This window comes from Aedes aegypti, chromosome 2, assembly GCF_002204515.2.
Source record: "Aedes aegypti strain LVP_AGWG chromosome 2, AaegL5.0 Primary Assembly, whole genome shotgun sequence".
Lineage (NCBI taxonomy): Eukaryota > Metazoa > Arthropoda > Insecta > Diptera > Culicidae > Aedes > Aedes aegypti.
The window spans coordinates 169160823-169188552 of record NC_035108.1 but is presented as its reverse complement, the minus strand read 5'-3'; the positions used below and the strand labels follow the sequence as shown (position 1 = coordinate 169188552).

The following is a 27730-nucleotide window of genomic DNA, read 5'->3' as shown; positions in this document are numbered from 1 at the left end:
AAATTTCGTGACCGCCCTTCAAAGAATATAAGATTACGATTCTAATGACACCTTGTTTAAACATTTTGGTCGATCCAAAGCTGAGGAAATTAGCTACATATATGTTTTTTCAGTGTGTTTTTTTGAAAAATGTCACAAATTTAAGTAAAACATCAGTATACAAAATTCAAAAAATGTTTTTGGAAAAATACATACGAAATAAGATTAACTCTTTGCCTTTCAAATGTGGCTTAGAGGGTTTCAATGGGACGTGTAAACTCTGGGTTGCACTGAACACTTTTGTATGTTTTTAGGGGGTGAACCCAAACTTATGCACGGGAGTGTACATATTGCCATAAAAACGTAGATTTTTAGCCAATTTTGACCAAGCAAAACATACTATTCATAGCATAGCAATGCTTTGTAAAATACCCGACGGTGAAACAATGTTGAGGTGTACTTGAAATAGAATTATCAAAAGCACAAATCTGAGGAACCAGACATTGCACAGTGATTCAAAAACGGCCAAAATTTCAATTATCAAAGTTGTTTTCTCCGAACGGTAATATTTTTCACAACTTCCTTTACACATTTGAGATTCAAATCCAAAGTTTGAAGCAGATTCATTGGATTTTGAATTTTATACAACCCTTCAATGTACTAATCAGTTGTAATCAAAACTATATGATTCATCGAGATTTATCAACAATAGTAAAGATCACATTTTTTTTGCTGCTGATATTTACATTAAATGAACTGTCGTTCAGGGGCCCAGATAGTCGTAGCGGTAAACGCGCAGCTATTCAGCATGACCATGCTGAGGGTTATTAAGTTATACGCATAATTGTCCCATGTTACTTTTTGTCATTTTTAAGTTTTTGTAGCCAAATAGTCTATTTTATCCTATATTTATTGAAAACAATTTCAAAAAACATACTTTGTTCGAAGACTCTATGAAAAACATACCTAGTCAATTTGTCTCACTGTTGAATTTCTACGCATAACTGTCTCGCTATTGAATTTATACGCATATCTGTCCCACTATGCATTATGGTACTGTTCAGGGGATAGGCAAAATGATTGAGATAGGAAAAATTTTGCCTAATTTTAAATGCTTATAACTTTATGAAAAAATGACGAAATTGGGAACATCCGGAAGCAGTCGGCGGAAAATTTGGCCCAGTTTTATAAACTTGCTTGACCATGCAGAGTTGCAGCTGCTGATTGAAATACAGTCAGTTAGCTGCCCAGTTGAAGGGGACATCTACTGTATTGTATTTCTTTATGATTTGCATTCGGATGTGGACGGGCTAGCCTCGCTAGGATCTGCGTGGTCCTAGCGGACTAGCATGTACATTGAAAAATTACAACGCTAATACGCTAAGACCACGCAGATCCTAGCGAGGCTAGCCCGTCCACATCCGAATGCAAATCATAAAGAAATACAATACAGTAGATGTCCCCTTCAACTGGGCAGCTAACTGACTGTATTTCAATTTTTTTTTTTTTTTTTTAATTTCTTTATTAGTATCATTCCAAACATTACATTCATTTCTTATATCTAGGTGTTCTGTGTTATTTGCCAACACTATCATCCTAATTTGGTAAAACAAATTTAAGATTTAATTAACATTTTGTTAACAACATATTACATTTCATTTGCCGTAGCAGTTCAGTTTTTTTTACAGGTGAGTTGATTTCACCTGCTTATAAGAGAAAAAAAAATGTTTTTAATATACTTAACCTAACTTAACCTAAACATACAACGCATTAATCGTGGCAATAGAAGATTGTAACGATTTTTGCCTGAAATTATTAATGATTGTATTTGACATTTGTTCCAATGTTTCAACATTGGATATTCTATGTAACTCATTGGTACTATACCAGGGAGGAAGCCTCAGAATCATTTTCAAAATTTTATTTTGAATTCTCTGTAGAGCTTTCTTCCTGGTATTACAACAGCTAGTCCATATTGGTACAGCATACAACATGGCTGGCCTGAAAATTTGTTTGAATATCAACAGCTTGTTCTTAAGACAAAGTTTTGATTTTCTATTAATAAGGGGATAGAGACATTTTACATATTTATTACATTTGGCTTGAATGTCCTCAATGTGATTTTTGAAAGTTAAATTCTTATCTAGCATGAGCCCTAGATACTTAACTTCATCTGACCAATTTATTGGAACCCCTCTCATCGTGACAACATGTCTACTTGAAGGTTTCAAATAAAGAGCTTTTGGTTTATGTGGGAATATTATTAGTTGAGTTTTGGAAGCATTAGGAGAAATCTTCCATTTTTGCAAGTATGAAGAAAAAATATCCAAACTTTTTTGCAATCGACTACAGATGACACGCAGGCTTCGTCCTTTGGCGGAGAGGCCTGTGTCATCCGCAAATAAAGATTTTTGACATCCCTGAGGTAGCTCAGGTAAGTCAGATGTGAAAATATTGTATAATATTGGTCCCAAAATGCTGCCTTGAGGAACACCAGCTCTTACAGGAAATCTTTCAGATCTGGAGTTCTGATAATTAACCTGAAGTGTACGATTTGACAGATAACTTTGAATTATTCTAACAATGTATGTTGGAAAATTAAAGTTTTTTAATTTTACAATCAAACCTTCATGCCAAACACTGTCGAATGCTTTTTCTATGTCTAGAAGAGCAAGACCAGTAGAATAGCCTTCAGATTTGTTGGAACGGATCAAATTTGTTACACGTAAAAGTTGATGAGTGGTCGAATGTCCATGGCGGAATCCGAACTGTTCATTGGCAAAAATTGAATTTTCGTTGATGTGGGCCATCATTCTGTTCAAAATAACCTTTTCAAAAAGTTTACTGATGGAGGAAAGCAAACTGATTGGACGATAGCTAGAAGCTTCTGCAGGATTTTTGTCTGGTTTTAAAATTGGAACAACCTTAGCATTTTTCCATTTGTCAGGAAAATATGCTAATTGAAAACATTTGTTAAATATATCAACTAAAAATGATAAGCTACTTTCTGGAAGTTTCTTGATGAGGATGTAGAAAATTCCATCATCGCCAGGAGCTTTCATGTTTTTGAATTTTTTAATAATAGCTCTCACTTCTTCCAAATCAGTCTCCCAGGCATTTTCGAAAACGTTCTCTTGATTGAGAATATTTTCGAACTCCTGAGTAACTTCATTTTCAATTGGACTAGTAAGTCCTAAATTAAAATTGTGCGCACTTTCAAACTGCATAGCAAGTTTTTGAGCTTTTTCGCAATTAGTTAGTAATAATTTGTTTTCCTCTTTCAATGCCGGTATTGGCTTCTGAGGTTTTTTTTAAGATTTTCGATAATTTCCAAAAGGGCTTAGAGCCAGGGTCCAATTGAGAAATTTTATTTTCAAAATTTTTGTTTCTTAATTGAGCAAAACGTTTCTTGATTTCTTTCTGCAAATCCTGCCATATAATTTTCATAGCAGGATCGCGAGTGCGTTGAAATTGCCTTCTCCTCACGTTTTTAAGACGGATCAAGAGTTTAAGATCATCGTCTATAATCACGGATTCAAATTTTACTTCACATTTTGGAATTGCAATGCTCCGGGCTTCAACAATGGAATTTGTTAATGTTTCAAGAGCATTGTCAATATCAAGTTTAGTTTCTAAAGAAATGTTAACATCAAGATTGGAGACTGTATTTCAATCAGCAGCTACAACTCTCTTTATTCATTCCTGGTATATATTTACAATTCAATCACACTTATATAAATATCATACCTCTCGATAAATCTTCCACACTTTTACCTACGACGACGCATGCTTCTCAACCGATGATTATTCTGCCTGAGGTGCGACAAAACCTCTATTCCAACACATTCTGTACAAAATGACCTTTTTAAAAAGTTTACTGACGGATGAAAGCAACCTGATTTGTCAGGAAAATATGCTAATTGAAAACATTTGTTTAATACAGTCATCTCTCCCTTACTCGATATTGAAGGGACCATCGAGTTAGGGAGGAATCGAGTTACAGAACACAAAAGCAGTGGAACTGCGTTCCAAGGGACCATCGAGTTAGCCATGAAAACCAACTTTTACTATGGTTCTCTAACTCGATATCGAGATACGGAATATCGAGTAAGGGAGAGTTAACTTATATGAACTAAAAATGATAAGCTACTTTCTGGAAGTTTCTTGATGTGGATGTAGAAAATTCCATAATCGCCAGGAGCTTTCATAAATTTCAATTTTATAATAATAGTTTCACTTCTTCCAAATCAGTCTCCCAGGAATTTTCAAAAACGTTCTCTTGATTGAGAATATTTTCGAAGTCCTGAGTAACATGATTTTCAATTGGACTACTAAGTCCTAAATTAAAATTGTGCGCGCTTTCAAGCTGCATAGCAAGTTTTTGAGCTTTTTCTCAATTAGTTAGTAATAATTTGTTTTCCTCTTTCAATGCCGGTATTGGCTTTTGAGGTTTTTTCAACATGTTAGATAATATCCAAAAGGGCTTAGAGCCAGGGTTCAATTGAGAAATTTTATTTTCAAAATGTTTGTTTCTTAATTATGCAAATCGTTTTTTGGTTTTTTTCTGCAGTTCCTGCCTTATAAATTTCATATCAGGATCACATTGAAATTGCCTTCTCCTCACGTTTTAAAGACGGATCAAGAGTTTAAGATCATCGTCTATAATCACGGTTTAAAATTGTAATTCACTTTTTGGAATTGCAATGCTCCTGGCTTCAACAATGGAATTTGTTAATGTTTCAAGAGCATTGTCAACATCATGTTTTGTTTGTAAAGATATGTTAACATCAAAATTAGAGTCAATATATGTTTCCTTGTTACTGTTCTCAAACACATGTAGTTGCTTTGTATTATATTATTGAAACGAGTTTTGGAAACAAGATTAGAGAAGTCAAGTAATTTTATTGCAGGGGATGGGCCAGGTGTAGTAGTTAAAACACACGTTTCTCACGCCGAGGACCTGGGCAAGCCCCATCCCTGAGATAGTCAAGCCGTTGGTCCCGAGATAAACTAGTCCAAGACTGTACTGCCGTTATACGCATAATTGTCCCATGTTACTTATTGTGCATTTTGACTTTTTGTCAACAAACAGTTTATTTTTACGTATAGTTTTAGAAAACACTTACCAAAAATTAACTTTGTTCGGAAACTCAATGAAAAGCAAGCCAAGTCAATTTGTCTCATTGTTGAATTTCCACGCATAACTGTCCCACTACTGTATTTCTACGCATAACTGTCACACTATATAATTCGCTGCGCTAATCTCGAACAAAATATTCAGTTGTCAGTTTTGAATTAGCTGGTGTTTGGGAAAATCGTTTTGAACTTCTTCTTACGTTGGCTTTACATCCCATGTGGAACACAACCTGATTTATGTGTTTGTATTATCGAGATGTATTCATCATTCATGTGAGTATGACGCCAAATTTGATTGAAATTTTCAACATCAAAATATTATTTCGCATCCGTTTTTCAATGATTTTCAGTTGAATTTTCAGGGTCAATCACAAATTTTTTCAATTTTTTTGAGCCGCCGTCATCGATTAGAAATGCACCGTAATTTTGGATTCATCACGAGGAGTACTGAAATAATCCCACTTGAAGAAACAGTAACCACTTTAATTTCAAGCCCATGGCTTGCGACAAATCAGCTTCATGATTCTAAATAAAAATAGTTCGACGGTTTTTGGATTACTTGGCCACATGCTGAGTTGTTCCAAATACCGGTTCATAGGTGGAAGTGGCCATTATATTGGCGAATCTGAAACCTGGCTTTTTGTGAATTTGCAAATCAAGTCTGCAGGTGGTTCAAATGTATTTGAATGACTTGACCACTTGTCGGATTGTTCCGAATTCCCGGTTCCCTGGGGGAAATGGCCTTTAAACTGTCGGTTCTAAAACCTAGCTGGCAACATCAAACTTCATAAATTCACAAATCAAGGCTACTGAAGGGTATTTCAAAGGTTCCTGGATGACTTGACAACATGCCAGGTTGTTTTGGATACCCTGTTTCCCAGAGGAAGTGGCCATTATATTGGCGGTCCTGAGACCTATCTTGCGATATATCAAACTTGATGAAGTCAAGAAGAAGTGAAAGTTAAGTCAAAAGAAGAATATGATGACCTGGGCATTCCGCATAATTGACTCTTCGGTGCAAGTGGCAAATATGTTGGTGGTTCTAAAACTTAATTTGCGATGTATCAAATATCATGATATTGCAAACAAAGTCCAAAGAAATGTCAAATCGTGTGAAGATCATGTTCATGAATTTTGAGTTAAATATTTACTCCGCAGAATAACATTGAATTCGCAGATAAGTTTTTGTCAAGCCTGCAGCTGGAAGAGTCGATTTAGGAATTTATTACATCTTATAAACTCTCAAACTTACTCATCCACTCTTTCTTTCACTAACTCATACATTTTCTAATTATCACACATAAAGAAAACTTCGCTTTCCATCCCAAACTATAAAATCGTATTTCTTCACTTCCCCTCACGTGGCTTCGTTTGCACATGTCACTTGAGCCTTCATTAGCTGCCTTAACATAGTCTTGAGGATACCCAGTAAACACAAACTCGTATACAATAGCGCATAAGAGTACAAATGTGGAGGCGATATACGTACATGCGCCATAAGGCTGAATGCAAGATGTACGTATATCGCCTCCACATTTGTACTCTTATATCTAATCATAAACGATGGTGTGTTTACTGGGTATACGTCCTCTACATAGGGTACAATCTATACGTAAGAACGGTCATCTACAGCAATATGCTTAGCAAATAATTGGTCACTACTATCAGTGGGACTGTTATGCGTAGAAATTCACCAAAAACCCCGTATTTCTAGGCATAACAGTCCCATTTTGAATTTCGTAGCTAAATTTACTTTATTCCCATAATACAAACTCTTGACTCTAATAAACATGCTATTTTTTATACTATTGTGAAGATTTTAATTTAATTTACCACACAACTGGTCAATACGAGGCCTAGAGGTGTTAAAATCTTTAAACGCGTTTTCTCGATTGCATATTTTGGAACATGGGACAATTATGCGTATAACGACAGTATATATTCCAGTTGGCTCTAAAATAATTGAAAGTAGAGCTGATAGGATTGAGAATTTTCAACTCCTATTCATTTCTCTCGTCGCTCGCTTGCGATTCTATCCATCTTGTTATTTCATTACTTTCGTTACTCCCTTTCACTCTGAGTATAGGTATTGTATTCACCGAGGAAAGCCAATAAATTTTCATAATAATAAAGTCATGTGGTGATTAAACTTTATAAAAACAGTAGTTTCTCTTTGGTAATTTCCCTTTTAAGTTTCATGCTTAATGTTCTGGATAAAGTTTTTATTACTAGAAGTGAGGTTTGAACCGCTTTAAAAACCTTCAGAAGCGCAAGTTGGGATCAATGCATGAGAGTGAGCAAAACTTGCTTTCCAGGAAATCAGGTTTATAGTTTTTCAGCAATATATTACTTTGTACAAATTGTATGTATGAGATCTGTAAAAAAACAAGTCAATCTTCTTCGATTTATGATATATCTTGAAATGAAAATACCGCCCAAAATTACTGTTGGAAAGCTTGAAAAAAGTACAATATTTCATTATACCTAACATAAAATCTATCAAAATGTAACTTTTACTTACATTGGACTCCTCAATTGTAATTCAATGTTACTTATTTGATATATATCAAATAAATGTTGGATTTCCTTACTTTTCGACGTACCACGTACCCCCGCTAATTTGAACGATACCTCATGCAAACCGTCGGACTTCATTTATAATTTGAAGTTTTAGTCACCTTACGAACAATAAAAAATGTGTTTCTGTTTACTTTTTAGCCTGTTTTGTTTTGATTCTGAGTTTTATTTTACAACGTTACATTATGTTTACTCCGTTCCATGAGCTGAATGAGTTTGAACCATTTTTAATTTGTGCAGACTAGCGGGGTTCTGTTCTCGACAATTCAAGAAATGGGTTACCGCAGTGATCCAACATTATTTTTCATTTACATTTATTTTTAGAAGGGGGGTCTGTAGCCTTGAGGTTACGCTTCCGCTTCATAAGCGGAAGGTCATGGGTTCGATTCCCAGCCCCTCCACAAAAAAACCGTCCAGCCACCAGAAGACGCCTCACGGAGCACATCCTTCCTCCGTCAGTATCAGATGGTGACTGAGACAAACTGACCCTCTTCGCAGGCAGCTAGCCTCACTAATAGCAGAGCTCTCTCCTACCTGCTCAGTGTGAGAGTAAAAGAGTAGGAGAGAGTGAAACTAGATGTAAATATAGATAAGTTGAAAATAGATCTGTATCGATAAAGCAGCTACCTGAGTCCGGCACAGTAGTGGCCACGAACACGGAGTGCCTTAAAAAATATATATATATATTTTTAGATACATTTAAAAAAGTAAGGTACAGTGGGGGACGTGTATCAGTGGGGTAAGTGAATCATTCGTCAATATTAGGCATAAATACTCGAATATGTTGAATGTTTTCGCACCATTGGTTCGTTTTTGGTTATATTCTTCCATAGAAAATTTTAATTAGTCCACCTAAAAGTTTGTCTAACCTTTCTGGTATAAAAAAAATATATAAAAGAATGAAAATTTCAAAACTCACACGAAACTTTTTGTGGTTTATCTAAGCTGAGCTGCAAAAGGCAATATAAACTAATTTTTCTATTGAAATGCGTACCTTATTTGACCATACAAATTGTTCTAGACTGATGAGACATATATTCATAAATAGAATAGAAGAATTTCAGTTTGTTATCTAAAAATAAATGTAACTAATATTTTTAAACTACGAGTGTTTTTTGAAAACATCGTTGGAAACAATCCTACAATACTTCTGTATAGCTTATGCGTAAAAATGAATGAATTTTCTCCAAATTAATCTAGTCACGATGTTTTTTTTTTGTTCGAATTAGTGTGAACTAATGTGCACAAATTTTTCATTATATTTTGATTATATAAAGATTATTTTTAATTTTAATGTATTGAAATGTAACATTACTCGCACTAGCAATAACAAGAACGGGAGTAATATCATTCTTACTATACATAATTACACCGCATTTGTTTGAGAACAGATTTTTTTTATTGGTGATCAACTTACCCCACCATGGTGGGGTTCATTTGGCGCAAATTTTTAAGTCTCTCATACTCAGTACATAACAATCAGAATAATCAAAATAAATGACGATTTGAAGTACATTATTCACGTTAGCTGTACATAACAATGAAGATGACTGTTGATTTTTCTGTATCCACTTACCCCACGGTACCTTACCAGATAAATCTATAAGAAACAAACAACAACTGAAACTTAGATCCAAAATAATTAGGCATTTCACGGCGAAATTCTCTCTCTTTCGCTCTTCAACAAAACTTGAAAACAATGGTGCCAGTACCTGTCAACTTTGACAGGAACTGGCACCGTTGTTTTCAGATTTCCCGAAGGAGGGAAAGAGAGATTTTCTTATGACGTCACCGTGCAATGGGCAATAGGGCAAATGTACTGCACTCTACAGACAAGCCCAACAATCATTTAGATTGCAAGTCAAAGGATTATACTCGAATTTAAAATTAGAAAGTTTGAAATTTTCAAATCTTTCGATGAGATTCAATCGCTTTTTTTAATTATTCTTAAATGTCCAATAGTTATCAATCGTATTTTGTGGGGACCCCTAAAATGTGGGGGCCCGGGTTCAGGGAGACAATTTTGATGTCTACGAAAGCAATGAAAATAACGATTGTTTCTGTTAAATTTATATTCGTAGCAATTTCGCATTTTTATGACTCAGACTGCAGATGCTGCTTGATATTATGATCACATTGAATTCAAAATGCATTCATTCTAAAATGCATCGAAACGTCCCTCAGATTATGCTTTTAGTCAGCTGAATACTAAACTAAACAAACTGTAAACCAGAATAATTTCGGTTGTTATGCCTATACTTTATCGAGTTCGTAGCATTAAAAAGGAAATTGGATAACTTAAACTAAGATCATCAGACATTTTTATTTTCGTTTAGTTATTGATAGTCGCATGGAAGATTTATGTATTTCATGGCCAGTATAAGAAACTTGTTCCAGTACAATGAACATTTAATTAATCATAACACTTCAAGTACGCACTCCAAATTTCAACCATAGTTGGTGAAAACAGCAACACAAAGAAAGGGGAACTGAAGATTGCAATAACATGATGCGATGTACATCAGATAAAGGCGATGAAACGAAATTCGATGCTTGCGGTAGAGAGGGAGTAAGTTGTTGGATTCGCTCTGTTCGGCTCTGTTCAATCCTTATTCTGGGTACCTGATGAACAAATTCAAGTAGGTAAGTCGATATTTTTTGTAATGTGCAAAGATAGGAAGTTTATGATAAGGTATAAACTAGATCAGATATCTTCGTCGGCACGCTTCTGCGTAATGGAATAATCATTCGAGCATTTCGAGAAACTGATTAGATTGAGGTTTGATGTAAGAATGAAACATTTATATCTATGAAAAGAATGATATTGATTTCAACATAGTTCTGAGCAATGATTAGTGATGGTTTTTATCGATTTTTTCTTTTCTTTATTCAGAATTGATAATAATTTGTTAATACTGTGTTTACCGTATTTTCTCATCTACATATGATTTGGGACCTGAAATACTGTTATTCAAAGAAAAGGCAAGCAGTACCAGTAGCAGTGAATCGATAAGGTATTTGAACATAAGGTACCGTGGGGCAAGTGGGTAATGGATTTCGCATAATTGGGATTCTTCAAATTCTAGAGACCTTAAATTAAAACAAATGAGGTCGTGTATATTTTTTAGCTTGACTCCCACCAAATATAAGCAGTATACTGAAATTGATATTTATGTAAAATTGAAGAAAAAAGTACAGAAAAAGTTTTTGAATAACGTATCCTTACTTTTCACTTGCCCCACAGGTGGGGCAAGTGAAAAGTTTATTGTTTTGAACAATAAATTCAAAAACTAACAGTTACATTCAAGATTTCTATTACCTTTAACATTTAGTTAGGCGTCCCAATGAACAATAACATAAGTAACATGAAAACAAAGAAAATTTTATTATTGTTACTTGAATTTTCTTCTGTTCAGTTATGTTTGTTGAAATGATTCGACAACATTATAACTGCAACATTTCCAATGTTAGTTCTTACATCATGGGACAGCAATTGCATTTCTGCTCTGTAGAATTTCCACCGTTCGTTATTTGTTTTTAAGAAAATCGGATATAACGTCGGATAACTCTTCAAGAGAAATCAAACAGAATCCTTCAATAAAGTATTTAGAAACTTTTTTATGTGGATACACCTAAACCCCATTTTTTATGCTTTGAACTAGCTTTACATAGACATCCCACAAGATTTCCGTGCGTTCTCTCTTATTGGAACTTTTCAATCAACGTCTTCTTTTTAATCGGCTGTCCGAAGTAAACATATTAATATCATAATATTTGGTAACCTTTTTTTTTAGAGAAGTTCCATGATTTGGCCTTGATAATAGCATTTAACACTCAAAGCGTAGTGTTTCTTGAATTATCAGCACGTTCTAGGATAATTGTGAACCTTGTATAAGTATAGCTAAAAAGAAAACACAAATTTAATCTCTAATGAGAAACTTTTCACTTGCCCCACGTGATTAGAAAATTGACAGTGTTTCAATTTAGTTATTTTTAGGTCTATGTAGAATTAATTTTAAAACTTTTTTTTATTGTGGTTCGAAACTATCAGAGAGGACAACTTTGAAATGGTACAGACAATTATTTTCCTCAACTTTTTCCCACTGAAAATATTAAAATAAAATTGCACGCCGCCAACTTGTTACGGAGTGATAGTTGGCAGGTTAACTATATTTCGCTCTATTATGCAATAAAGGCTGAACAATCTCAGAAATTTCTTACCTATCGTAATGTTCTCAATGGCCTCAAAGGTTTACGCATGAGTTTAAAACGTTAATTCACATATTCAGTAAAATATACCAATTATTTTCACTTACCCCACTTACCCACTTGCCCCGCGGTACCTTATAGAAATGCCTTTAGCACATCTTATAGTCAAAGTTAAACCAGCTAGTGTAATTCAATCTTCCTTTGAATTCACCAACCATTGTCGAAAAGTTTTGTAGTCACGGTGGGTGATCCTTAACAGCACCAACGCTTCAGAAATGCTACCCCAATCGAACAGCAGCGGTCCGCCAACTGCAGTCCGTCCTGCATTACACAGTTCAAGACCGAAAGCGAAAAAATCATCATCATCAGTGATGAAATCCTAATAGGTGGTTGAGGGGAAGGCATTTGAATATTTATCTCAATGTGTATATGTACACCATTAGGGAGTGATATCGAGCATAGAGATTCCTATCGGTTTGGTGTAATAATTTCAAATGAATTAGTATTCCAGTATTCAAGCTTTCGCCAAAGTGGTCGTAATTCAAATACTCCGCACAATAAATCCACCAAAATCCTGATTGATTTTGATCGCTTCTGTGGTGGGTGAATGAGAAACTATTCAATTTTCGAAATGAATCTCTCCTCTTCTAATAACTGCTGTGCTGAGTTGATCTAGCGTGTCGAATAAGCTGCACAACAAACATATCGCAACCGTGTCAAAAGTACCCAAATTTGCAGATTATAACGGCTGTTGACAAACGTGAAATCCGATAAATCGCCTTTGTCAATCAGAGAATTTTCGAAAAAAAAAATCAATTCTCCCCCTTGTAGAGTGGTCGATACACGAAGGGGCATCAGAGCAAGCAAGCTGGTCGAAATTATTTCCAGTTCGTGACAGCTTCCCTTGCAGTTAAGAACGATATATGGTACACCGATGCAAGTTGTAACGGCTGGGCTCAGATGAAATGACAAGGTATCTTAGTAAAATTTGATAGAGATGAGAAATTTAATCCTAGAAACTCGAAAATCAAAAATGGAACAAACTTTAAGCGAAGAAAAATCTGCAAAATCATAAAGGCATCTTATTCAAAACTTTGCATTTCAACTTGCCCCGGTGTACTTTATTTTAATGTGGTTTGTTCAAATGAAGTAGATATATTGTGTATTTCTTTCACTACTGGACTGCGAAGTGCGGCCTCATAAGTGTGAAAGTGTGAATAAAAGTGTGGGATTGCATTGAGTTCTGTTGGTGTATTAAGAGCATTTATTCTTTGATTTACGAAGAATAAGTCCCCCGAAGACACCTACCCGATTTGATGCAATTGCGCACTTTTATTAGCGTTTCCACACTTGTAAAAAGTTCTGCGATAGTCCAATGGTGAAAGAGATGCGCAATATGTGAGTACATATGTATAGCGGTAATCGTGTGATGAGATGAGGCTTACTATAAATTCAATTTTACCCGTAACAAAGGTAGATCACCTGTTTGTGGTACATTATGGGACAAAGATCTACCAATTAACCATAGTCCTGACTGCTTCAAATGAAAAAAAACAGTATGTTTTTTTAATCAAAGAAACACTTATTGGTCAATTATTAGTCTTTTTTACATTCCTGACAAATGGAAAAATGCCAAGGTTGTACCAATTTTAAATCCGGACCAAAATCCTGTAAAAAATTCTAGCTATAGTCCAATCAGCTTGCTTTACTCCGTTAATGAAATTTATGAAAAGGTCTTTTTGAACAGTATGATGGTCCACATCCTCTTTGCTCTTCTAGACATAAGGTCGTATGAATAAACTGAGCAAAAGCTTTTACTTTACTCAAATCCACCTGTCAAATTATTTTCTTGAGCATTTACTCAAGTTGGTATGATAAAACTAAGCATTTGAGCATTTACTTTTCGAACATCCGAATTCGTATGAATAAAGTGGTAAAAGCTGAGTAAATGCTCAGAAAATTCTGAGTCACCTACTGACCATGCTCAGTTCAAAAGTTTAGTATGAAAATTGAATTGAAAATTGCAATAAGATGCATGTAATCAGCATCATTATGAATTTATGGTTTTCGATCGTTGCGGACGTTGGCAGAATTCAGTTAGTCGGATTTTATAAGGCCAGGCACTACGACAGACAACTGCGCACCTACAGCAATGTGAATCGCGTGATGTTTTTGGCTGTTGACCAATATTCACTACGTAAGACAATTTTGGAGGGTTCTCTCCCCATCGTAATATATTTGTATGAAAGTTAAAAACAATTTGTATGACGCGTAATAACTCCCAAACCCCCCTCCTCTCATAAAACCAACCCTTACGTGTTTAATGGACTGCACTTTAGGAACTTAAATAGTCATGATTGGCGAAATACAAGCTTTCTCCCAATTTGAATTGTGGTAAATAATTTTCAAATTCTGCAAGCCGGTGTACGAACGAGCTCGAAAGAAAATTCGAGAACCTGATGATATATGTCTTGAAATACCAATTTGGATTTCGATAAACTCGGCATATAAAATTGACGCAAGGTTTGGAATCGAAGCTGAGACAACACTGACCACAAATAACACAAAAAATCCTTCAGAGATTCTTCCAAGTATTTCTCTAGATGTTCAACAAAATCTTGATTTTTCAAATGGTTTAGGGTTTACCTTCAGAAACTTTTTAGGGAATAAATCCAAAGTTTTCATTTAGTTTTTCATCCAAGCTCAAATTAGCAATCCGCAAAGAATTCCTTCATTATTTATTAACATCTTTAGTAAATTAGCCAATTTGTAAATGATCCCTTACTTTGTCAGAGACGGATTTCATATTACAGATGCTAGCGATTGATATACAACTAAAAAATCGATAGATTTGAGTATTGCATGCATCAACATAAAAAAACGTCACAAAAAAAATTGTAAAATAATAATGAATATACATATTTTGCGTTTTTTTATTATTTAATAATTACCATTTCTCCACAACTCTCGTAAAAATGACGTGCTAACATAATTTTGTTAGATTTAAGGAATACATTGTAAAATATTACAAAACTGAAACTTCAGCGAAAATATTCTAAAAGAATAAGCCGAAGCTTTTGTGATGAAATTTATTGAACAAACTTCGAAACTTCAATTTGGCGAATTTTACATTTATTTATCAACATCTGCTGCAGCGTTGATGTAAAATAAACATCATATTTGTTCAAGTAATTCAAAATGATAAGTTGAATTGTAAGCGAACGAATTAAATTGTTTAACTGTTGAAAGACAACTTAGGTTAGAAGCTGCTGGCGGTTCGGATTCTAAGGAAGGCCTTCTAAAAAAATATTGTTGAATTATTTGAAGAATCATTTGCTGAATATCGGAAGAAATTTGTGGAGAATACTTACTCTTGGATTTATTATGAAGATCTTTCTGTTTTAAGACGAATTCTTCAAAATATTATGAATTAGATTATTTTGAGATAACTAGCAGTTTATCTGATCAGGTCTTTTAAGGATATTCCATACGGATTTTGGCGGATAAGGGCCAGATAGTCGTAGCATTAAATTCGCAGCTATTCAGCAACTTCAAGATGAGGGTCGTGGTTTCAAATCCTACCGGGTTGGCATTTTTCTTTACTTTCCAGGGCATAGAGTATCTTCGTACCAGCCACACGATATACACATGATAAATTGGTCAGTTGGTAAAGAAAGTCCTCACCAAAAGTAGGCTCTTACTCATCTTTACTGGTAGGATGATGTTACGTGTTACGAAAGAAGAAGCAGATTTTGGCAGATTCTTACAAAATCTGTGGTGGGTTTTGGGCAAAACCAATAGATATCAGCTGGTGAAAAATGTTGACGAACATACGGTTAATTTTCGTAACGACGTTTATTTCTTTAAATTTCAATCTTGTTTCCAATGCCTGCGTTAACTACGATGCACTTCCCTAGTCCTATAGTTTCTCATTCACTAGTGCCAATCCGGTCACCTGTGGCATCTTGAATTAACATATAACACACAGACGTGTTGGATTCAATGCAATTTCCTTTTGTTGCTGATGCTGCTAATGCTGGTTGGTTGTTAATGAAGATGCTGCCGGTTTAACTTCATTCTTACGATAATCCTGGTGCTGTTACATATCGACCCTACAGGAACTAAGCTCGACGTTATCGTTCAGTGGAATTTAGCTTGTTCTGGGAGGGTACGGTCACCGTTTGATTGGTAAGATCTGTTTGCGAGGGATACGAATAAATTATTTGCAGAATAACAAAAGTGCATCTAGAGACGAACCAGCCAAGGGCTGAAAGTCTCTCTAATAAAGAAAATTCATTTCAACAAAAGTGCAAATCACTTACCTTTGTGGACGAACCGGCAGCCGTCACATGAGAAAAACTGCAGCAACATCCTTCATGTATCAAATGCAGTCTTTGCAGGCGGCACACGATGGTTGCAGTTTCTTGCGCTCACTGACTTATTCCCGGCAGACGTGATTGAATAGCTTCGCCGGGGTGTGTGAGTTCATCAGAAGCCGGCACAGGCGGTTGATTTCTTTCTCAAGCAAAATTTATGCTTGAGATCTTCAAAGGAACTGTTGGCTGCTGCGCAAAAATCGGATAGCCAAAACAAAAACAAAAATTTTGACAGAGTAAAAGCTAAGTTCGAAATTCGAACTTACTCTGAGCAAAGTACCGTTTTATTCATACGGTTTTGAGTAAATGCTCAGAGACTTTACTTTTCTCAAGTCGGGTTGAGTATGAGCAAGTACTCGGTTTTATTCATACGACCTATAGTATAATCCAAAGATATTTGTTAAATCGTGCACTTCAGGTTAATTATTAGAACTCCAAGTCTGAAAAATTTCCTGTAAGAGCTGGTGTTCCTCAAGGCAACATTTTGAGGCCAATAGTGTACAATATCTTCACATCTGACTTATCTGAGTTTCATCAGGAATGTCAAAAATCTTCGTTTGCTGGTGACACAGGCCTCTCCACCAAAGGAAGCAGCCTGCGTGTCTTCTGTAGAAGTTGAAAAAAGGTGGATATTTTTTCTTCATACTTGCAAAAATTGAAGATTTCTAATGCTTCCAAATTTCAAAAATTAATATTCCTACACAAACCAAAAGCTCTTTACCGTTTTGTCTCAAATTCCAAACAGACTCATATTCCGAACACTCGGTTTTTTGTATGGCGGTTTGATTGAAATGTTTCGCTGAAATATGTCATCATTTTACAAGGAAATAGCAGTCAATTATAATGGATCATTAAAATAACCAAAACGGCCGCTATGGAAAGCATAGATAGCGCCACCGTAGCCTTGTGTGTTTGACAGAACAGCAATGTTGTCACAATGTTAAATCCCATATACAGTGGCGCCTTTGTTTTGATGCGGTGAGCACTTGCAAAAACTACCTGCAATGATCCATTCATATTTAACGTCTTCCAATCTATTCCATACCTCGGGAGTGGTTATGATTCTCTAGTTGGAGACCAGTAGAACCAGCTCAGATACATTTATTTGCGAAATTATTCATTTGGCATTTGTTCGGCATTTGAATCGAAAAGTTGTTCCACTCTTTAACGTAAAAATTATACAAAGCAAGTTTAAAAAAACAATTTTATCGGCACACCCAACAGCTAACAGTTTGCCTTTCACTAATATCAGCTGATTTATGTCTATCAGATGCATTTGATGTCACTATGGCCTTAAGTGTTCGGAATATGCGTCAAAACGGTGTTTGAAACCTTAAGTAGACATGTTGTCACCATGAGAGGAGTTCCAATAAATTGATCAGATAAAGTTAAGTATCAAGGGCTCTTGCTAGATAAACTTAACTTTTAAAAATCACATTGAGGGCATTCAAGTCAAATGTAACAAATAAATAAAATGTTTCTGTCTACTCATCAACAGAAAATCAAAACTTTGTCTTAACCTTCCAGTTGTCGCGCGGTGTGCCACCGTCAGAACCACCACGCTGCTGTTGTGAACGAAATCGAGAATTTTTAAGCTGTGTTGTACAAAATACAACAGCGCGACGACTGAAGTGTTAAGGTGAAGATGAATCGAAGCCAAACAGTGGCGTAAGGCCTGTACTCGAAAAAAAAATGCACAATTTTTATCCGTGTTTTTTTTTGTCCGTGGGTAAAATTTGATGAAAATCTGGGTATAACTAGATTGGAGTGCAAAATTTCATAACAATCGGTTCAGTAATTATTGATATGACATCGAAACAAAAAGAAAATTCCCGGAGAATTTTGCGCGCCGTCATGGAAAATCCGACTGCGAGTATGTGATGGATTGGAAAACAACTGGGAATCACCCATACAACTCTCTCTCGGGTGGTAAAATCTTTTAAGGAGTCCCAGACGACCGAGCGGCGGGCTGGAAGTGGAAGAAAATCGAAGACATCTGACTCTGTGAAGGCCCGGAAAGTGTTGGATTATTTCAAGCGTAATCCGAACCTTTCGATTCGCGACGTGGCTCTGATGGCCAAGTGTTCCGAACCGGCGTGATCAACAAAACACGGCGGCCAAATCCCGCGCAAGGAAGCTGTATTGAGAGTGGTTAACAAAACCAAAATGTGTGGTTATGAATGACTAAACCTACATTAAAACAGACGCAATGCAGATACCGGGGCTGGAGTTCTACGTTACCGATTTGATGTTCCGGAAGACATGAGGAAGAAAAAAATGAACAAATTCGCCCAAAAAATACTTGCTCTGGCAGGCAATATGCCAATGCGGTAAACTGAGTAAACCATATATTACAACGGGTTCCATAGCAACCGAAAAGGGGTTGCTTTACGATTAGGAGTGCGCTTTGGAAGCTCAAGCAAATGGTTTCGTTGTTTCACCGCCGGAGTCAAATATTCAATTTATTGTTCGGTTTTCGCATTTTACTGGGCAGTGCGGAGTGTTTCGTGGAGTCTCTTTCTTAGTTAGTCTGTATGTGTTGAGTTGGACTGAAAGTGAATTGTGGCTGCTCAGTCAAGGATAATTATCCTTTAAAGGATCAATTTGGTGAGTTTGTTTCATGCTTTATGACTGCACTTTTTATCGTTACAACGGTGGGACGTAAATATGATTTTACAGCAAACTATAAATCAGGCCTGCCCAACCTTTACGCCTCTTTTTCGACATAAATGGATGGTGCGTTCGCAAGAATAGACCAATATGAACAAAATTGATCTTAAATGAAAGCTTGGTAGTATATCTGCCTAATCCAAATTTTAAATTTATATCAAACTCTTCGCTAGCGATGCAAGCAAAGGCAAAAATCAGTCCGGCCCGCGGGCCGGATCTTTTTTTGGACTTAATCGCATCGCTAGCAAAGAGTATGATACAAATTTAAAATTTGCAGCATGGATTAGACAGATATACTACCAAGCTTTCATTCAAGATCAATTGTGTTCATATTGGTCTATTCTTGCGAACCTGAGAGAGACTCGCGAAGAGGAAAAATATCAACGTCATATGCAGCCCAGATTCCGCTGTCATGAAATGTCAAATGCAGCCCGTTACTTTTATGGCTGAAAAAGTGAAAAGTATTGTATTCAAAATAAACTATTTTTAAAAACCTCAGTCAGCGAAGCAGTTTTTCCAAAGATGCTGATAAATCTAAACACAAGACTAGTTATTTAAAATGTTTGCTACGTTTGAATGTTTGCTGGCGTGAAATTTCACTCAAAATGCCGTTTATGCTTCGGTGTGATGCAAACGCAATAGTTTTTTGGTGAGATGATCATGCTAGAGCTTGAACGGCATGCGCAAGATTGATGTAAACACTGAGTGGATAAGAAAAAAAACTCAGCAATCGCAGAAAAAGAAGACCGTCTCCGCGAGTCTCGTCTCAGTTGCGAACGCATCATCCATTTATGTCGAAAAGGAGCCAAAAAGATTGGGCAGGCCTGCTATAAATGGTTCGTCACTGTGGGTGTCAGCATTAGCTCAGATTCATAAATTATTTATGTTTCACATTTGTTTTGTCAAAATACTCTTTTAACCTTTTACAGTGTAAGTGAAGGGTCTTTTTATACGACAAACATTGAATGGTTCGCCACTGTAAGTGTCGGCATAAAAGTGTTCTGTGATGATCTAGCCAATCGAGTTTTTCTTCCTGTTCATTTGACCAACACATGCTTTCATCCTGACAGCTGTAGGAATGTTGCGTTTAGCTATTTGTTCAACAAACTATGCATAGTTCGTCACTTTATATGTCGACATTTTTTTCTTATACATGAAATTATTTTATACACACTTAGAAAATATCACCGACTCCGGTAATTTTTTTACCGAAATATAAACCGCTGAGCGCTCAGTAATGCTTTCGGTAAAGTTAAGAATCACCGAACGATCAGTAATATAAATCAAAACACAGCTGTCAAAATATTACAAACTGTTCGTTATCGATTACCGAGCAGATTGTAAAATTAATTACCGAACGTATTGTTAATATCAGCAGGCAGTTGGAATTTCATTCCAGATGATTAAAAAAGATAAAAAAGCAAATTCATATTGATGATATTCATTTATTTTGGGTTCTCGTGTTCACTGTTCGTTATCGATTACCGAGCAGATTGTAAAATTAATTACCGAACGTATTGTTAATATCAGCAGGCAGTTGGAATTTCATTCCAGATGATTAAAAAAGATAAAAAAGCAAATTCATATTGATGATATTCATTTATTTTGGGTTCTCGTGTTCACTATACGTGTATAAAATGATGGATATTCAGTTTACTATTCTACCCTCAGAAGTTCAGAAGAACAATAAATGTACGTATGGGCAGGATTACTAAGAATGTGCTTGATAGGACGTTGTAATCCGAAATGTGAATTGGTAATTGTATCCCACAACGAAACATCAAAGTCCATCCTAAAATACAGCTCTTTAATTAAAACTCCAGGAAAATCTACTTATCATACTTAAACAGACAAACAGACGTCACACTCTCATCATTGGCCATCGACCACCTTTTTAACGGTCGGTTCAAAAATATGGTAGGTGGCCGATTCACCAGCCGCAGCGCTCGCATCGTTTTTGTTCGTGTTTGACGTTTGCACACTACCGCCACCAAACGCTGATCTTGGTCATCTTAATTAGTTTTAAAAAAACGGTGTCTATCATCCCGAACACACAATTTAAAAAGTATCGGAAACAATCCAAACGCGTCGTTTTGCACTTCGAAACAAGTATGGCGGCATATTTGGTGTTTGGAACAAATTACCATTTGCTCGGTAAACCCTTGTAGTCCTGGTACTGAAGTACGGTAAAAGTTTACAGTCTACAGTGAATTTGGACGGTGTACAATTTTTCGGTAGAACGAAATGACGATTTCGGTAAAAAAAGATAAATATTTTTATGACTTTCCTATTTTTTTCAAGTTTGTTCGGTAAAGCTCGTTAGCAATACCGAAACTCCAGTTGGTTGTTGATTTACAGTTTGTTTTAGGTAAGAATGTTTACCGAACAACGAAATAAAAACTATGTGTGTATCAATTGAAAATGTTATATTTAGAGGCATGTATATATCTCGCAAATAATTGTTTATCATGGTCTAATCGCTTATCAAAGTGAATCCTGGACCCGAACCTTCCCATTACCAAAAATCCCTCCCAGTAATTTTTGTGGAGATACAGAGGTAAACAGGTCTCAAAATAGCAAAGGTTACACGCAACAATTCCTTCCCTCAATCCCATCTGACTGAAAGGACGTTGCCGGCGTCGTTATTGACCTTGAGGCATTGAATTATGCACATTGAAAAAAATAATGACCAACCCCAGCAGAATTTCTTCGGTCAATCACGGAATAGCAACCATTGATAAGGTGTGGCCCACTTAGAATGGATTATACCTACTTTGCTCTTGTTCACAGTTGAGCAGCAGGAGTTTTCTCGTTTAATTTTGTATGAAGAAAGGCATCTAACTTCCAATTTCTCGTAAATGAAAGCATTAATCAAAAAAATATTTGGTTATCAAGTCGTTATCATTACGTACAACCGATACCAAATATTTTTTCGAAAAAAGTTCTCAAATTTTGAGAAATAAATCGTTAAATGCATTTCATCATACAAATATTTTTCGCGTTACCTTTTAGCGATTTTTTGTACATAGACACTAGCGTGGCCCCCGGGCCCCCACATTTTAGGGGGCCCCACAAATCTTGACAAGCATATTTGAAGTCAAACTTTTACGAATAATAAGAATCAATGCAATAGTACATACTATTTTGAATCGCGTCATATGATTTAAAAGATTCAGTTTTATTTAAAGAAATTCGAAATAAGCGGCGAAATTAATGCAAAGTTTAAATTTAATTTAAATTTAAATGAAATTACTAAAACAAGATATCAGAACAATCATGATAGAATTTTGTTGAATTCATGAGAAACATGAAGATTTGAAAACCAAAACGCAATATAAAGATCAGCAGATCAAGAAATAGAACTAAATTGTTACAATAATTATTTGGAATGACTCTATCGATCACACGGCATGGTTTGTAGTGTATAAGTGTCTTCAATATGAAAACTTTAGATACATGTAGCTTGGATAAAGAGTCCAAGAAGAGCCTAGACAGGAACCAAAAAGAGACCGAAAATGGACCAAACAGGAAACAGAAAAATCAAAACGTTATTTAATAGGAATTAGAAGATAAGACACCAAAAGAATTTTTTGAAGTTGTTCTTCGACACATGTGAGACGAAATTCTTGAAGAATCTTCTGATTTGCCACCTTAAAGTCTTATTATTTTTCTCTGGAGCTTGTCGAATTTTGCATCAGGATTTACTGTAACCAGAATAAGGATGACAAGAGTCTTCAGATACTATTTTGACTAAATTAGAGACCTTAGAGATCTTCAATTAAAATAGAGAATTTTTAAAGATTTGCATTGAAATAAAAACTAAGTTTCTAGAAAAAGACCTGCTGCCAGTCCAAAATCAATTTCTTCAACTCAACACTGTTCAATAAATCTGTTTGTTCAACAACTTCAATATTCAAATTCACATTTAACAGGAATAGAAAAAGATAATTTCAATAAAGGTACCAATAAGAAAGGAATCATCAAATAAATTTTATTATTGACGAATAAGCCCCAAAAACATTGAATTTAACCTGTCAACATATATAAAAGACTTCTGATAATAAAATCCTAACTAAAACATTAAAAATATGCAATCCATTCTAATGTATCAAAATGTTTTCTTTCTGGGAAAAGGGCCCCCACAAGACAATAGCCCCAGGGCCCCCACATTTGTAAATCCAGCCCTGCTAAGAGCAAATGGAAGTCTCGCCAAAACATCGACGAATTGCGAATGAAATAGGATAAACTCTTCAAAAATATGGATGAAAATAGCGTGCGCCAATTAATAAACCGTATTCCGGAAAAAGTCCGACAATTTCTTGTAAAATGGGATGATTTTTTGTGATTTCCTGTGAAGCTTACTTCCCAACTAACAATTTTAGCGCTATGAGCCAAAATTATTATAACAGTTGAATTGAAGCAGCGAACGCAGCAAAAAATGAAAGCTGTCAAAAATAGAACGATTAGCGTCAATACAGCTGTAACGCAAACGATTTGCAGCTACGAATCTGAGCTGAATAAATTTCGTCAGTTATCGCTTTTGTTGCTTTCACAAAGCTCTAACTCAACACCGTAAAAGGTAGCACCCAAATAATGTGGAATAAAGGTCCCCATCATTAATCCAGCTGCTTCTATACAATGTGATTTGTTATACTGCTCAATATATAATTAAGGAGCGCGTTGTCGTCAGTTATACAGCGAACATACAGCAGTGAGCTGTGGAACAACAACTTGAGGCGCATCTACACACCCTGTTGGATATAAACATTGCTTTTGACGTTTCACACCCTTCTACAGCTAGATGAAGTGGTGTAAGCGTGTCTATTACATTTTTTACCATCATTATAAAATATTATAAGAACCGTTTCCGATGTAGAATAAAACGGTGTGTTGTCTTTGCCTTCGATATATACTGTGGTAGCAGGAAGAACAGCGTCAAGACTTGTGGATGCAGAGATCGTAAGTTCGATCCCAAGCGGTGGCAGGTACTAATATCATAAGTATCTGAATAGGGTCCTAAAATGTTTAATGAAATCTTGTTTTTATTTAATAACACGAAAGAGCATGTTACTGCAACTACTTTAGCAATTTTTCCCGCTCAAATAACGGCTATATCATATTTGATCTTTAATTTAAAATTGGGTCCATAAATGAACCTTGACACTTTTGATCATATTTGACGTTCGCTTAGTCAACAAAATCACCACAGGGGTTGTAGTTTTAACACTGGGGTTGTTCCTATCTGACATTTCGGAAGGGACACGGAAAACAAAATACACCCAAAAATTTGAGTTTAAGCCAAGGGGTGTGACAAAATCTTAAAAAAACATAAAACATCTTTTTTTGGACTTAAACTAACGAAAAACATTAAAAAATTGAGTAAACATGTGTTTTTGGCCTAAACTTAAGCATTCGGCACTAAAATTGGGACAGGGCTTTAGGACCCTATTGTTCAGTAAATTCAGATACTTATGATATGAAGTCCGGAAGCTGTGAATCAGCATGGAAATAATATTTAATCTATTATACAGAGAAGCTGTATAAAAAATATTGACCAGTCCCGAAATGGTTGAGAAAGCGCCTTCCGAAGATGTTACACAGCTACTTGTCGTATAACTGTTGAGATAGAGCAATGATCGGTATGAATAAGAGCTGCCAACACAGCTTAAAAATGGCTGAGTTGATTCGCCAGATTTGTTGGCAAAAGTATCGCATAGAAGCTTTCATTTGTATGTACAGCGCTTTTACTCAGCATAAAGCCGTAATTCTTTAATGAATGTTCGAATCCTCTGAGCAGAATCTCAAATAGAGAAACTTTAAAGTAGATGGAGTACCGTGTACCTTTTAATTCCGCTCCTAAATGCTTATCTTTGACAGATACGCGTATTTCGACTACCACTTGCAGTCTTCTTCAGTGTCAGTTACTCGTATCCATAGTGGATACGAGTAACTGACACTGAAGAAGACTGCAAGTGGTAGTCGAAATACGCGTATCTGTCAAAGATAAGCATTTAGGAGCGGAATTAAAAGGTACACGGTACTCCATCTACTTAGATAATGTTTACATTTTCACTAAATGTTAGTTGGGATGTAATGCAACATTTGAGTTTAAACAGAATTATTTTTTGTTGAATTATATCCAAATTATTCCAATTTGTGTATGTTCCGTTTCTAAATGCGCCACACCTTATGTGTAGTCAGTCTAAGTTAAGCTAAGCTTATTTGCCATTGATGTTTGCTGTTTTATTTTACTGGCATGATAAACAATCCCCCACTATCCGATAGCTAGAGTGTCCCTCTGGTTTAGATGGGATTTATAATGCACTGTTATCAACATTGAATAAATATGTTGTTAACATGTTAACACAGTTGTTATCGAAAAGCTCTTCTATTTCTGGGCCAAAAAGGCTTGAATAATAGTTTTATGAACCTACTACAATTATTAAACAACTAATAGCTAAAATAAAATAGCTCTGAAATACTTTTCTTAAGGCAAAAAAGTTTCTTGAAAAGTTAATAAATACAGTGGTCATAATATTACGGGTCACTATTAAGGATTTAAGATTACGGGCAATGACTAGTAGTTGAAACATTGAATTCAAAGCTAACATATCTTGACTGCAGTGCTGAGCCATTTAAGTATTGTTGAAGAGATGGCGAAACAAGTGCTGTTAAGTATAAACAAAATGTTGTTCAATTTTATGTCGCATATGGAACAACAGAATTTGGATAGATGGAAACAACTCGTCTTAATAGTATAGGGAGGCTACTAGACAACTGAATTGAATTTTCAACCAATTTTATTTCAACTCATGTTCCACTAGCTAATACAAGCCACTAAAGTTTAGCAGATATTTTTGTTAATCGCCCAAAATTGTTTCCTGTATGCCCCTCATACGTTCCATTTTATCAGTGTAGTTACACTTAAAATGAAACTACTTGTTTGATTATATTTTCTTTTTGAGGAGGGATTGATAAGTTACTTCTATAATATGTATAAAAATAAATATAAATATCAAGAAAATCCTTATACTGGTCACAATAGAAATAAGAAACCATAGGGTAGAAGTACTAATTATGGCTATAGTACCAATTATGGCAATAGTGGGAACAAAAAGAGATTTTTCTTATTGTTTCACTAGACTATAATGGCTTATATTCACAGGAATGATTAAACTATTTGTTTTTGATGGTAACTAAACCTTGAAAAGAACATTCGTGCAATAAGCTTCGAAAAATGAACATTTGAAAATTTTGCCTCACATATATGTCACCTTCTTAGCAGTTGGCTAAGGGACCTCCGTTACGAAATGTATGTTTTCATCCGGATAAACTGTTTCAACCGATGAATGTATGTTACCTAGTGAGAACAAATGAATAAATTTAGCTGGTATGCAATCAATTCTACTGTTTTATGTTGGAAATCGTATTATTTCCACTATGTCGATAACTGGTACAAAGAGTGTATTAGAGCCCAATTATGGCAATACTCTGGAGGCGGTTTGTTTACATATTTTGATCAGTAAAATAAAAGAATTTAAGATATTTTACGGGTGACTTCCACGACGGGACGGTTCGGTAAGGCATTATCTTCATGTTTTGTACTCAATTACTAAGATTTTTCAATCACACGTTCGCGAGCGGAAGATGCTAATTTCATGATAGAGAGGGGTTTTCAGCGACACTCGATTTTTGAATTTTTCCTCTTTTTTCGTTAAAAATTGGCACTGGAAAGGTAATGTGAGATCATTAATGCTGTTTTGTATCATAATTTGCATTTACACTACATTTTGACTTCTTTTTCGAAAATTAATTTTCTCCCATGAACCCATTGCAAAAAAATGATTTAACATCTATTTAACCCAAAATTTTTGGAAAATTTTATGAGCGATATCTTCATTACATATTAGCGTTGCATTATCATTCGCTCTTTATGGCGTTTGAGTTCATTTCGTGCAAATATTTGATAGTCCATAATTGGTACACTTTTATGTCGAATGCTAGGAACGCTATTGCCATAATTGGTACAATTGCTTTTTAAAATCCATTTTTAGAAGCTTAAAGTCAATTTAGTACTAAAACTGTTTAAATCAACAGATTCGCAAGGCTTTAAACTAGTAATTGACACCAACAAGTCATGCTTGCGTTTTAGAAACGCGGTTACAACTTGATTTTTATAACTACTGTTGACATATTGCATCCATAATTGGTACACCTACCCTAGAAGAATTATGTCGCTGGTGTTCCCTTTGTTCTCGCTCAGAAACATGTTGGGTACATAAGTGTCAAACTGCATACATTTTCACGTTTACATTTATAGCCCCGATTTTCTCCGCCAGCAAAAGATGTTCCTACTGCGACGCCAGCGACATTCTTCTTCTATGGTTTATTACTTCTATTCTGTTCATGGGTCTACTGCTCTAACGGACGATTTTTTTTCATCTTCTTTGCATTGCCGACCGGCCACAGCTCATCTACAAACCATATAGCTGTATGCTGTGGCTCATTTGGTTCAATTTGCACGGAGAAAATGACATACTCAAATTTGGGTTCTTTTGACCCAACTCGGCACGTTAGTGCGTTACCCCAAATTTGAGTTAATAGCCTAGTACTCAAATTTGAGTAATTGTATCAAATCAAATTGGTGGGTGATTTTTACTCAACGTTAGCTTGGGAGTAAAAACTCAAAAATAGGTATTTTCATACGAAGCGAAATCCAAAACAAAAAAATACCAAAATTAATACAATAAGCATGTGTTTGTGATATGTAAAGACCAAAAGAA

General features: G+C 35.5%; 1 long non-coding RNA gene across 1 annotated transcript; it reads right to left on the bottom strand.

Moving 5' to 3' along the window:
- Window positions 1–15737: 15737 nt before the first annotated feature.
- On the bottom strand, window positions 15738–16650 carry LOC110676192. The gene is made up of 2 exons (XR_002500148.1): window positions 16224–16650; window positions 15738–16096 (listed from the first exon to the last, which is right to left on the bottom strand). It is a non-coding gene; the product is annotated as an uncharacterized LOC110676192 (long non-coding RNA).
- Between the last annotated feature and the right edge of the window lie 11080 nt (window positions 16651–27730).